Source organism: Rhipicephalus microplus, chromosome 6, assembly GCF_043290135.1.
Source record: "Rhipicephalus microplus isolate Deutch F79 chromosome 6, USDA_Rmic, whole genome shotgun sequence".
In the NCBI taxonomy this organism is placed as follows: Eukaryota; Metazoa; Arthropoda; class Arachnida; order Ixodida; family Ixodidae; genus Rhipicephalus; species Rhipicephalus microplus.
This window is the reverse complement of record NC_134705.1, coordinates 63,233,438-63,245,180: the sequence shown is the minus strand read 5'-3', so window position 1 is coordinate 63,245,180 and position 11,743 is coordinate 63,233,438. Positions and strand designations below refer to the sequence as shown.

Below are 11,743 nucleotides of genomic sequence, written 5' to 3'. Positions count from 1 at the left end.
TTGCACGACGACGTGGCAGCAGTGGTAGGGAGCTGAACAAATTGCTGCGTAACATGTTGGCTTTTTGCTTCTTTGAAACTTCAGCACTCCCTGATAATGTCGTAAATGGTGGAGCAGTCTTTGTACACGAGCAAGTGAAGGGCGTCGTGAGCGATGCCTTCATTAATGTGGGTGACTGTTGGCTTCGGCCATTTGGCTATCAACTTGCCGGCAGAAGGCTAAGACATCTTGTATGTAAACCATGTGCAGCTCCTTTGAGGTTTGGGCACGGCACGAGAGTTCTTTCTCTTGGCATGCAATGGGCTTTCCAAAAAGGTGTTTCATTTTTTTGTTTACATACGTCTTCTTTTTTTGTTACGTACGTTTGAATTCTCCTCGTGTGTGTCGAACCACACGCTGGCCCTACCCCTGAGGTAGTACCTGACCTTTGCAAGCATCAAAGTCGAATCCCAGCGAGTGGTCTTGCTGCTGCACTCTTAGTTGGCCAGCCACTTCTCCACCTGGCTGTTATCAGTCCCGCAGAAGGGGCCTGGGCCTCGGAGGTGGGTCACGACAATGTGACTGGGTGCATTCGGTATAAGCGGGGGCTGGATCAGCAGAATTGTCTGCCGGCATGATGGACTGTCCAAGAATACGCCCGCTGCGAAGTTCCGTTGTGTGCTCTTGATGTGCCCAGCACCTCCACCAAAGATGTTACGGGGAGGTGACAGAAAACGAGTGTATTTACAATATTCATAGCAACAATACTGCGGTTAAAAACAACCACGATGTCCAGGACAGGCACCACCTAGTCTTCTAACTTCTTCGGTTTCTAGGTAAGCGGCACATAACAATACTGTAAGTGTCGTGGTTTTGGGACATCAACCCCCCCGCCACTCAAAAAACGCAATTGAAGAGATCATTACTCCTGACGGTAAGGCGAAACAAAAGTCGCTCATGGTTGAATGGCACAATGTTACTGCACAACATTGATGAGTATCTGATTGTGACTTGTGAGGGCCACACCTGGTGGATCCAAGAGACAAGTGGGTTTAGTGGGCACCATTCTTTAACATCGATTGATATGTGGGGTTTAGCGTCCCAAAACCACTATATGATTATGAGAGACGCCGTAGTGGAGGGCTCCGGAAATTTAGACCACCTGGGGTTCTTTAACGTGCACCCAAATCTGAGCACACGGGCCTACAACATTTCCGCCTCCATCGGAAATGCAGCCGCCACAGCCGGGATTCGAACCCGCGCCCTGCGGGTCAGCAGCCGAGTACCTTAGCCACTAGACCACCGCGGCGGGGCATTCTTTAACATCAGCTTTGACAAGGCTGTATGCATGATACTGAGGTAGTAGTGCAGAGCCAAATGCTTCTGCCTGTGGCTAAGGTGACCAATTGTAAGGTTATGATATTACAGCTAATGCGAGGAGTCGTTCTCGCTTTGGTTCAATCAAAGATGAAGCATCAAGTGCAGCGGTGGCGATGAGCTGCTCCGTCGCATAGATTTAGGTTCACTTTAAAGAATCCCACATGGCCTAATTTGATCCGAAGTCACCCACTGTGGGCCCCGTCGCGGTGGTCTACTGGCTAAAATACTTGACTGCTGACCCGCAGGCCGTGGCATTGAATACCGGCTGTGGTGACTACACTTCCGATGGAGGTGGAAATGGTGTAGGCCAGTGTGCCCAGATTTGGGAGCCCGTTAAAGAACTCCAGGTGGTCGAAATTTCCGGAGCCCTCCACTACGGCGTCTCTCATAATCATATGGTGGTTTTGGGACGTTAAACCCCACATATCATCATTCGCCCACTGCGGTGTGCTTCACAATAATATCATCGTTTCGCCACATAAAACCCTAGAAATGATGTTTGAAACCAAGTTGGCTCTGTGCTTAGAACTGTCGTGAGCCCAGTTGGTGGGAGGCAGCTGCCATTCAGTGCAGCCTTGCACCAGGCACATTTTTCTCCATGCTGTGGCTCAAAGATTGGGGCCTCTTCTTTGCTCTCTTGGCAGCTGGCTCAACTGCTGGGCGCCCTATAGGGACCCTCTTAGACCCCTTTGTAAGCCCTGGCCTACGCCTAGCAGTGCTGGTCGGTTGCACCCTTATGTGACGGGCCCGGCAACGTCTTGCTGCAGCGGTAGCCTTGAATGCCAGCATCAGTCCTGTCCCATCGCTGCTGTTCTGAACACGAGAAAGCTCCTCTGCAAGGCCCTTCACGATATCAAGGTGAGCTGGATTGTGTGCATTCATAGAATGCACACGCCGCAAGTGGACCTCCAGGAACTCATATGCATGTTCTTGGGCCTGCACCAAAAGTGATGAAAGAAATATACTTCAAGTGTACAGCACACCAACAAGAACTGCACATTTATTTTGCTCCTCTCTTACTGCAGACAACTGCTCAAGAATAAAGTTCAAGCTGAGGAGTCAGTTTAAGTTAAGGTTTTCCTGTCACCTGTTTTTACTATTCTGTTAGTAGAAATGCTGCTAATACCAACAATTGGTGACCTGTAGTCCCAAACATGGAACAACACGACACCAATAGTGTTGAAATCTTGAAATCGCCCTCAGAATGATGACATCCACCAATATGAAATTGTAAATTCGTGAGTGCGGTGGAGCACAATAATATGCTTACAGGAATAAAAAAAGCCTTGACTACTCTTCAGTAGCATTCCCTATGTTTAATTGAAAAGTACCCTACTTCAGGGCCCTTTCAAGGGGCTTGTCCTACCTGGGCAAGTTGGGCTGCATCAGGCACCGACGGTACAGGTGCGAGGTGTGTGGCCTCTTCCGTGCTGGTGCCTTGCATTGCTTGGAGTTCGTCTGGCTCCTCCTGCTGGGCACTGATACCTGCCGTGGTTCTGGAACTACTGCTGGGCTCCTCCTCTTGGAAGGGTTCGAAAAATATCCTGGGGGGACACTTCTCGCCCAGGGCCAGCTGTCCCAGTTGGTACCGGTCGTCAGTACTCAGTGCCGGAGCATTCGGAAACAGTCTCCGTACTTTTTCTGCACCAAAGCCTGGTGCTTACAAAATGCACCTTGTTTACCAAAGAGACACGTACATAGTCCTATGTTAGCATAGACCTCATAACTGGAGCTGGGGTGTGTCGCACTAGGCACAATGTACTGTCCCTGGCCTACCACTTGGATGGCCTCGGCTGCGTCTTTAGGCATTCTCGACAGCAGCCGCTTGTACAGCAGTTGATGGGCTGCAACACGGCTGTAGGCGTGGCGGAGGATACGGCTTTCAAAGTATTTCTCCCACACCAGAGCCACCGAGTCTACGAGTGCGACTGCATTAAATGCTTCGACTCTGTTCAGGATAATGTCTTTGAGCACGCGTATGGTTGCCTCCGCAAAATTGTTGGTGTTGTGGCCCCTTGTCAACACGTCCAAACGGTAGAGCTGCACCCACTCTTCTTGTCGGCGCAAGAATGTCAGAACTCTAGACACGAAGGCATCGTGTTGTAGGGCCTTCACTTCGGCAGTGGCAGCTTCAAGTTTTTCTGCTGTGTCTGCATACATGACCTGCAGATAGCAGGAAATTTTTCAATAAGGTGCTCGTATTTGGATATTTTCGCTTTTTTTAAACTGCATCATAATACAGATTCATGCTTCACTGTCTGCATTGAAGTCACTTTGTGATCTGCGCATGCTTGCCCCAGTTCAAAGGGCCAGTAAACAACCCCCAAGGACCAAAAATCAAAAATATGTGCACCTTTGCTCCGTGAACATGCTGCCTCCTCAAGGATTTTGCAAATACTTTATTAAGGAATTCACAGGGGTTAAAACATTGGTTTCAGCTGGTTTCAAATTTTCGTGCGGTCTCGCCATCCTTCTCTTTCAAAGGGAGGAAAAAGCGTAGCCTGCCGTCGTGACTGGTTTAACCCAATCGATGAGCTGCGTCCTTGGTCAAGTCGCCGATCGGCGAATTTGTGTCACTGCTCATGAAAGGAGGATTGGGCAGGTGTAGGGAAGGAGCGCGGGAATTTTTTTTCGAAATGGAGGCTGTGCACGGTGTGCAGCGCTGTAATCTGGAAATTGATTGCCGCGGTCTGCTTTAGGAATCGCCAAGCGGTGGTTCATAAAAGTTGATGCTGCTGACATTTTCTGTACGCTTGTGCGAATAGGGAATTTTAGGTTCGAAGTGAATTCAAAGCGAATAGTGATTTTGGTCGAATAATATCTAATTGAATTGTAATAGTATATATATTGCATATTATAAACAAAAGGGGGCATATTTGTCATCGCCAAACAAACTTGCACAGATCTTTAAAAATTGAAACAGGGCCTATGCAAAGGCCTTTTTTTTTCATCAAAGGAAGTGGCAACAACTTCGAATTGTAGCAGCATTCGACTTTTGGTGCAGTCCAAGTAATAGCCAGTAAAATATGCTGCGTTTCAATTTTTTTTTACTTAGAGCATATGAATCTGTGTAACGAGCTTTTAAACTGAAAAAAAAAAGCAGAATCGATGTCATTGTAATTCTTTATTAAAACCTTGAAGTGGGGCTTTGCTGCAGTGCGAATTTCTCTTGAGTATGTGTTTTCACGGCTTATCAACAATTCACTGCAGTGAAACCACTTTTACATGTGGTCTAATATGCTTGGGTAAGCGCTGTCATGGTTTAGCATCCCTCCACTGCCGTGAAACCACCTTTACAGAGTGTAACATGTGGACTAATATACACCTATTTTGTTCGTTTTTATTATTTCAAAATTTTCAGCAATTTAACTTCGATTGAAATCAAATTTGATTACTGCATTATTCATTTGAATATTCAAAGCATTTGAATATTCAAAGCATTTGAATATTTGTACAAGCTTCATTTTATGGCATTTGAAATCATTTGAACCCACCAGACGTTTACTGGTGTACTTTTTAAATGTGATTAAAATGGACACAAATACTGTCTGCATTGTCATCTGCAGATTAGGGCATCTTGTGCGGCATATTCTCCAAATTATATCACGAGGAAGTGAAGGTAATTCATGCACTAGCCTTGCAGGACAGCTGTGCTTTTTATACACCTATGCTGCCATGCCAGCGCCATCATCTTGGAAACATGAAACGAATGCTAAAATAGCAGACCATTGTGAATTTGTTCACTAAGTGCAGATGCAACGAATGCACCTCGTATCTTAGAGCTAGAGTTACAACTAGATTGCAAAAAAACTTGCCAGTTGGAAGGCAGACATGAATCGTCTCCTCTGGTCTTTGTCGACAGAGTTGTGAGATGTCGTCAGCCAGCGCCACTCCGCTTGTGCCACATGAAAATTGCACAAAAGCTGCCTTGCTGACGGCCATGTCTGCTGAGGGGCGGCCTTCTCAGCACTTGAATTGTCACTCATGAGTACCTGTGGGGCCTGGCAGACAATGCAATAAAGTTGAAAGCTGTTCATAGTTATAAAGGCATAGAAATGTCGTGGATGTTGTGAGAACAATTTTCGTGGGTGAATCTAAAAATATAAATAGCCTTGGCTAATAATTTTCTATTGAATTTGAGTTCGCTATTTGCTTTTTAATAAACTATAGAGAGCAGTAACATTTATGGTAAGTTTCAAGGTTAAAGACAAGTGTAAGTTTGCATCTGTTACCAGTATTTTAAAGAGAGGAGAGAGTTCGGGCAATAGGTCCACGAACTCACTTATTGGCCAACTCACACGGACTCACTCAGACTCACATTATGAGTCTGAGTCTGGATAAGCACTATTTTTGTGAGTCGAAGTCCGAGAGAGTTTGTTTGAAGAAAATTTTAGTGAGTGTGAGTCCGATCGGGTTCGGCTAAGCAAAATTTTGGAGAGTCCGAGTCCGAGTGTGTCTAAAGCGCAAAATATATTTCTTGAGTGAGTTCCACTTTCTTTTGCCGACTTGAGGTTCCACCTAGACATTTTCAGCATTACTCAGCCTTACCTAGATTCACATTTACACTCACATCTATGCTTAGGTATTCCAAAGCAGTGTTTTTTATACACCGTTTCAATATTTATTAATTAGACGTTTGAATTATACAAGGGGGCGCCTTGGCAGTCCCAAGCTAAGTCTTCCAGGGAATTTCTCGACTATTATATTTTAACATCTCCTCCAAGAAAAATGACTTTACTGGTTTGGAAGCACTCGGAACTCGTTTTCGAAGATGCTGTGTGAAGCGGCACCAAGAAGAGCACCGATTACATCAGATATTGGCGTTAAAGAGCATTGACACCACAATCAAAGAAGCTAATTTCATTCTGATGAACTCATGAGTTGACTCAGTAGTACTCAGTCACACTCAGGTCCAGCCGTGAGTCTGAGGCTGAGTGTGTGCGGTTGAGTAATGTTTTGGTGCGTTTGAGTCTGAGTGAGTCCGGCTTAAGAACCTGTATGGGCCTGTACAAAGGCTTACAGTATTGTTAAATAAATAAATATGTGTGAACGAGAGTTTGGGTGAGTTCAGCTCAGAAAAAATTTCGTGAGTCTGAGTACAATAAGTGGAAAGTTCAATATACAAGGTGCATTTGATTTACCTGCACCAATTGAAACCGGTTCACGGCTGTGCATGCAAAGTTCAGAAATTGTGAAGCGCAAGTTCAGTGGTGCAGGCACAGTGCAACACCCAAAACGAATGACGATGTGCTGATGCAGGCCTTATTTCTGTTCACTTAGTTAACACCGTTAAGGTAACACTGACCGATGGCCAAATGATTATGCATACAGTTTATGAGGCACAAACTTCTTAGCAAAAAGCATAGTTTATGAGGCACAAACTTCTTAGCAAAAAACACATCGTGTTAGTGGAGGCAGGTACGGTGCCTACACCAAAGTATTGCGTCGTCTGCTCAGCTGCACGCGCGGCTGCACCAAGCTGGCACTGTCAATGTGGGAGGGGCGGGAAAATCGTGAACCAGCGCTGTACCTCTTCTGCACCTTTAGAAATGAATGGCAGGGTTCAGAGGTTGTCAATGCTGCACCGCTGAAACGAATGGCAAGACGCAGAACATCGTGAACTGGTTCACGTGGTGCAGGCAAATTGAACAGACTGATATATTTCATGAATGAGCCTGAGAGAGTTCCACAAGCTATGCCGACCTATGGTGTGGGCACATGTTTTAGCTTGAGAAACGCTTATCTAGCCAGAGTGAAGTGCACAGAACAGGCACACTTCACCCAATATGATGGTGTCACATGGGAAAGATTAGAATTCATAGCCAAATGTGTGATGATGATCATGAGAGCATGTAGGTGATTTCTATAAATGCCCACAAGAACCACAAAGGCCCTCTCCTGTGGCTTAGTCTGTGCAGTATTGTTTAATTTTGTTTTTGTCACAAATAATTTCTGTCCTGGTACAACTTTTTTTTTGGTCCAGCTTAATGGAGCTATTTGCTATTGTGTCATTACTTACACTATGAGAATTCAGAAATGTCTTCAAAAGTAGTTACAGAAGTTCCATGGGAAACTACAGGTTTTCCCGCTCACTTTGATCCAAGTGGCAGCTTAGATAATCTGCACGCCATTGAAATTATCTCAGTGTCAACCTCTTTAATCCATGTGCCAAACATTTAATCCAAGCCCCAACATATTTAATCCTAGTGCCAACTCAATCAGGCCGCGTGCCAGTGATTTTAATCCAAGTGCCACCATGTTTAATCCAATCGCCAATGACTTGAATTCAGGTGCCAGTCAGTTCAATCCATGCACAAAAAGCACAATACGGAGCGTAAAAATGGCAATGCATTTGAAATGCAGTTTCTACAATATAAAATACTATAGTCGGAAAGTAGAATAAATCATTATTATTAGTATTCACCGCTAGTATTCAAGGAAACAAAAATTCCGTGGTTCGCTTGAGCCATGTGTGCAGTGCTTATACTGTGCTATGTACAAGTTTGTAGATGAGTGCTTGGCCCGGGTGGAGTCATTTTAATAGCAATGAAAGAAAAAAAGCAAGGATATTTTGTGTTCGTCAACAAAGCTCATAATTAGATTTGTATAGCATTACATGTCTGGCCAGGTCATGTAATGCGGCAGACATAATATTGTTATTGGAGTGCCGGGATGCATAACAAGATATGAAGAACTTGACTGTGGGCAGTAGTGAGTCAGAAACAGGTACATGCTCAATAAATTAGGGCAGAGCAAATTAGAAACATTTAAGAAGCTTTCGTCCTTCAGGGCACATAAGACAAACTCGTCACCCTGATGTGGAAAACAGAAGTCATATTTTATATTCATATTAGTTATCTTTTATTCAAACAAAATTATGTGTAGTCGATGAACGCGTGTTTCAAGCAAACACGCTTCAGGAATACTAGCGTTGTCTTTTTATATGAAAACGGGAGTTTCTCTTTTGATGCTTTTATAAAAAACTTAATTCCAAATGAACCGAAACAAATGCAACTTGAGTTTTAAATGGTTGTTTCTCATTTCAAAAACGAATGAATATCAAATCAAATCAAAATTTATTTATTTACCAGACAAAAACTGGAGGGTCGCCAAGGCTAAAAGCCGCGAGAAGGGCTTACAAAGGCCCTGGTGACCATCTGTCTATCACCGTTATCACCGGGCTGAGCAGACGACTGCGAATGCCTCAGCGAATAAGTAGCCGAAAGCCGTCTGCTTAGCAGACGACACGAATCTATGCATATGGGATGGTGTACATGGTTAGCCAGAATAATGCAGTAGCGACGAACCATACACTGACTCTATGAGCAAATACTCTTAGTACCCATAAATGCAATTAACACACACTGTTCTTTTTTTATTTTGAAGCTATGACACCAAAATGTTAGGAGGAAATAGCAATGCGCACTTCATTTCATAAGCGCAAGCATGTATAGGTGAAGGAAAAGTTCTTCCTGTGACTTCATGTTTATGTTATTTTCACATTTATACTGTATAAAGCGGCAAACTAGTGTTTCTAGTGCGTGGATTAAAATGACTGGCACATTAATTAGTCATTGGCAATTGGATTAAACTCACTGACATGCGGCCTCATTGAGTTGGCGCTTGGATTAAATGTTTGGCACATGGATTAAATGTGGCACATGGATTAAATGGGTATGGCATGGGCAAAAAAAAAAAATGTCACACGTGCCTTTTGTCATTGAAAACTTTCTCTTTGTTTTTTTTTTGTTTTTTTCGCTTTGAATACATGGTCTTTTCTGTGTGATCGCGAGCACGCGTGGGGACAAGTTGCGGCCTCTCGCGGCGATCCCTGTAAGGACCGAACGCGCCATGTTAAAATCAGCGAATGGCTCATAGATGGCCTTTGAATGATTTTTCAGCTTCCTCCGTCATTTGTTGAAACGAGAGAAAGCAATTTTTAGCTGACTTTGGTCATTTATATATTGCAAATTCCAAGCCAAGTGCTGCACTATAATATTTGGCCCGTGTGTTCTCGGGACCCTCTTCTACCAAATGGCAACATTTTCTGGCCATGCTCAAGCCATGCTCAGGGCCTCTTTAAGACAAAACTGACAGCGGCAGCGTTTGCTCGACAAACACAAAAAAAAAAATGTCAGGGTGCGAGCAGGGCCCCGCCGCGGTGGTCTAGTGGCTAAGGTACTCGGCTGCTGACTTGCTCGTCGCGGAATCGAATTCTGGCTGCAGCGGCTGCATTTTCGATGCAGGCAAAAATGTTGTAGGCTAGTGTGCTCAGATTAGGGTGCACGTTAAAGAACCCCAGGTGGTTGGAACTTGCGAAGCCCTCCACTACAGCGTCTCTCATAATCATATGGTAGTTTTGGGACGTCAAACTCCACATATTAATCTATCAGGGTGCCAGCAGGAGTCAAACCCAAGCGTAATGCGAGGCAATCAAGAATTCTACCACAGAGCCATGCTAGATCTCGGAACTATTTTTCAAATAGACCGTAATGTTCGTAAAACGTCAAATGTGGTTGCAGTGCTGGCTATGCAATCTCATAAAGATTACATATTTACTCCTATGCTACAACCTTTATGTTGTGTAAACGTGCATTGTAGTTAGGTGCCATGCGCAGAAGTGAATTTATGTACCAGTGTCCAGGGCTTTCATCCTTGCAAGCACAAACCCTTCATATCAGCTTATCACTTCTGGTGTTGCTAATACTCATGTTACTGATGGCACCATTGTGCAAATGCAAACAACTGGTTATAGAAACATCTGCAACTGTTCAATATGCATCTGTTCCTGCAACATTTGTACATATATTTAGCATCACTTCATAACATGTCGCTGAATAAAAAAATTTACATCACGGCCACCTTTTCTCCGCATGCTTCACATAATGTGAAGTCCCAAAGTATATGGGATCTGCTGAATTTTTTTGTTAGTTTCGCATCTGTCAAATAAGGTGTTCTCTGTTTCGGCTCTACTTCTCAGTCTTCAATGGTATGGCGCCAGGACCAGGATAAGATAGGTTTAAGATACCTGACCATCTTCCTGAACAGTGAGAGCAATCGGTGCCACCAAGCTAGGCGGAATGTGCCGCCATGCAAACGAACAGGAAGGAAGCGGAGCAAGCTGTTCAAAGAAACATATCAAGCCGTTCATCCAGTGATTCATATATGTCATAATTCAGTGTTCGTGCGGCTGTGTGTCTGTGGTACAGACTAGGCGGTGCATCAGTTATAGGCCTCGCAAATGTGTCAATTCATGTAAAGATTGGTGTTTGTAGTAATTTAGCCACACATTGTGCTAGGCATGGCTGCAGCATGCCTTCGTCTGTCGGATGTTACAGTCCTAAAATGCTGTTGTCAAAGGCTCGCACGGGAGATATTTGAAGCTTTTGCCATCCACCAAAGGGGCCATAGATGTGTGAGCACTCCGCTACTTAATCTGTTTGAAAAAAAAAATCAATTTGATATGACGCACATGACTGAAGATTTGTAATCTAACCAATTTTTTTTTTTTTGTATCCGTGTATCCTTGATTTTGTTGATTAAAATTTCAGTTGGCAGTCAGCGCCCATTTTTGTATTGCCTTCCTTTGTCCCGTTCTTGCGCTTTACGCTTTTCTTTTTTTTTGTTTTCTCCGAAGTTTAAATGGCCTCTCTAGATTGACCTGTGTGGCTGACACTCTGTACAGCTCTGGTTGCTGCTGCTGTCATGCTTTCCGAAATTTCGACACTTCCTTTAATGACATTTACAACTAATCCTTTCAAGTAACAGCCAAGAAGAACAAAATGCCTTTGACAAAGATAAATACTTACATTGAAACATAGGCCGGCCAGTATGGGGCATCTCATCTCTTTTTTTCATGTTTTATATTTCACAATTTGTTTCCATGGGCTGACTCGCGAGCTTCATTAATGCTGGTTCCCTGTGAATTGATGCTGATGCAACGTGTCAGTTGGTCTAGATTGCCAACTTATGCCTTGAACCAAAAACTTTTTAAAAATAAGTCAGTGTCACTTTCAAAGAAAATAAATAAGGTTTTTGTTATTTCTTTTATCTGGTCATGTATATGTTCTTCTTCCCCCCTTTTTTTTTCTTCATTTTGGTTTTTCTATCAATCTGATCTGGTTTTCTGGTTTTGCCACTTGAAACTCCGACCACCTGTGCACCTCTTGGGCTTTAAGTTTGCCATACTCAAGGTTACTCCAAGTATTTAATGTTTCTGATTTCACAGGAACGTAAATTCATCAAAAAGTTGTGGGTTTCAAAGTAAATACATCATTTCTTATTTCCCAAGAAAATAATGGTAAATGTATGCTCTGACTGGCAGGTGCAGTGTACAACCAAGCCACTGGCATGAATCACAAGTAGATGAGGCTTTGTGCTGAAT

General features: G+C 43.8%; 1 pseudogene; it reads right to left on the bottom strand.

Annotated features, from left to right (window-relative positions):
• Window positions 1-2,707: 2,707 nt before the first annotated feature.
• On the bottom strand, window positions 2,708-5,345 carry LOC142765870 (uncharacterized; annotated as a pseudogene).
• Window positions 5,346-11,743: the final 6,398 nt, after the last annotated feature.